Below are 2,818 nucleotides of genomic sequence, written 5' to 3' on the forward strand. Positions count from 1 at the left end.
CCATAAAATACTGGGAAATTTGTGAGTAGTTGCACAATTGGCAGCTTCTGGAGAAAGGCTCAGCTTCATGAGCGAGTTATTAAGGATCCAGACCATCCAAACCAATCCAGACGATGTACTCCTTGACGTTTATTTTTTATTTTACTTCCCATCTGCTAATAGACTCGATTTAAGAAATTTACATCTTGAAGCCATTTTTGTGCATGACAAAAAAAATGGCTTCGATAAAAATTAAAGCAATGTTTACTACATTCATTTTTATTTATGCATAAGCTTTACAAACTTATGTATACATGTAAAATTCAGAACTTTTTCTGAAGATCAAAGAAACAATATGTCGCAAAATCTATACTAAGAATCTAACTATAACTATCGTAACTATTATTCTTTTGTTTTTCCTCCCCTCTAGTGGTAGAATGTGGAATTAATCTCAACGCTGCTATCCCGACCGATCCCGACCATCTGAACGATCTGAACGATCTGCATCATGTGAACTGGCATATGTATGTAACGACCAGGTAATTGCCTTGTTTTGAATATTTTAACTAATTCGTGATTTATGAGGTAAGGGAGTTCCAAGGGAATAAAAAAAATCATGTAAAAGCAACTAAGTAATACAAATACGTCGTCAAATTAGGAGAACACCCCGTGAGTGAAGTGAACTCAGGCGACGTGATGAACATGCGTTAGTGGACATTTGGAAGAAGTTTGAGGTAGATTTTGTTCAAGCCTGATTATATTCACATTTCAGAATGTTGCTGTGCCTTGTAAAGTACATAATACAGAGGAGTTATATAACGGATTAAAACTCAGTGTAAAGCATTTTTTTTAGACAGTCTGAGACCACTGACAATTTTCTCGCCATCAATTTTATGATTGCTATAGCTCACGTGTGTTAGCGCATTAAATGTGGTTAGGTTCAATTTGATTTTATGGAAGAAGGAAAGGGTTCAAGGATGAACATGTAATCATTCACTAAAACCCGAGCTTGCTACGTTACCATTGCTTATTTATTTATTTACTTCATGTCCATGGATCATTATACATGATATAGGACAAGTCAAATACTTTACAATAATAAATAAGTACAATATAATATAATATTATAATAATATACTAAGATAATATAATGATGACTCTAATAATAGAACTGATATAATCGTTTAACACACGACACCGCTGTACGCCTCAAGACCCGATCCTTCTATCCCTGCAGTCAGCAGAATTCTCTAGTCATATATCATCAAAATATAAGAAGTATTAGAAATAAAAAAGAAGAATTAGCTATTTTTTTAAATGATGTATATAACAATCCTGATATTTTATGTATTAGTGAGCATCATTTGAGTGCAGACGAACTATCCATGTTCTTCATGACAAAATATAAAATGGCAACAGGTTTTTCACATAATATGTCTAAGAATGGAGGAGTTTGTATATTAGTTAAGAATAATATAACATATCAAAAGCTAGATCTCAATAAGTTAAGTAGGGAGAAGGTTTTCGAAGCCTGTGCGGTGAAGATAATTGTAAATAATAAGAAATTATGTATTTTATGTCTACAGAATACCAAATGGGGACATCAGCCAATTTATTGAGCAGCTGGATGCTACACTTTCATATTTAGTAAGCCTTAAATTGGAACTGATTATTTGTGGCGATACAAATATAAATTACCTTAATGAAAACCATAAAAAATACAGTTACAATCCTTCTTAGTTACTTATAATCTAGCTCAAATAATTGACTGTCCGACCAGAATAGGTCCCACTTCTGTCACACTTATAGATCATTTCTTCTTAGGTAAGAATGTCTTCAATAAATTTCAAACCCATTCCGCAATAAATGGGTTTTCAGACCATGGTGGACAAATATTAGTACTTGAAAATTTACAGGTGATAAAGAAAAGGGACTGTGTAAGAGCATTTAGGGATATCAATGATGAGTGCATAGCAGATTTCCAACGGGCATTACAAAATGAAAATTGGGAAGCAGTTTATAATCAAGAGAACATTAATATGAAATTTAATAAATTTAATAATACCTTCTTAACAGTTTTAGAAAACAGCTTTCCCCTGGTGTACAAAAAAAGGAAAGACACCAATAAATGAATAACCAAAGGTATACGAACGTCTTGCAATCATAAAAGAGCTTTATACAACTTAGTTAAAAAATCAAAGGATGAAAGATTGGAATCATACTATAAAAGGTACTGTATGACATTAACGAAAGTAATAAAAGAAGCTAAGAAACTGTACTATCAAAAACTTATAAGTAACTCGGAAAACAAAATACAGTTAACCTGGAAGATTATTAATAAAGAAACTGGGAAAAGGAGGGGCCCAGATAATATAACCGAATTGAAAGTGGGGAATAGCAAAGTAACTAATACTAAGGAAGTAGTAGAAGTATTCAATAAATATTTTATAACTGTAGCTGAGAATCTGGAAACGAAAAGTGCCAATAAAAATGAAGCCATTAAATTCTTAGACACTTTGAAATTTGATAAATTCCCTGAACTGAAGCTAATACCTACAACGGAGGTGGAAATAAAGAGCATACTTATGTTGCAAAAATCAAAAGATTCTACAGGATATGATGGCATTTCTAGTAAGATATTGAAATACTGTATAACTGAGATAAGTAAACCATTGTGTCACGTATTTAATGCATCTTGTGAGCATGGAATATATCCTGATAGAATGAAATTTGCCTCATTAAGACCTATATATAAAACAGATGAGAAGGCAATTATGGCAAACTATAGACCGATATCATTGCTAATAAGTTTTTCTAAGATTTTTGAAAGAGTGGTGTA

The 2,818-nt window shown here is 32.4% G+C and overlaps 1 protein-coding gene across 3 annotated transcripts in view; it reads left to right on the forward strand.

The window, feature by feature from the left end:
- Nucleotides 1-428: 428 nt before the first annotated feature.
- LOC111872878 (SET and MYND domain-containing protein 5) overlaps nt 429-2,818 on the forward strand; it is a gene marked incomplete at its 3' end in the record, with an annotated part of 26,844 nt that continues 24,454 nt past the window's right edge. Inside the window, 1 exon segment of one of the 3 annotated variants that reach the window (XM_023867131.2) lies at nt 429-518. 3 annotated transcript variants of the gene reach the window in all.

The sequence above is a fragment of the Cryptotermes secundus genome, unplaced genomic scaffold, assembly GCF_002891405.2.
Source record: "Cryptotermes secundus unplaced genomic scaffold, Csec_1.0 scaffold371, whole genome shotgun sequence".
Taxonomy (NCBI): Eukaryota; Metazoa; Arthropoda; class Insecta; order Blattodea; family Kalotermitidae; genus Cryptotermes; species Cryptotermes secundus.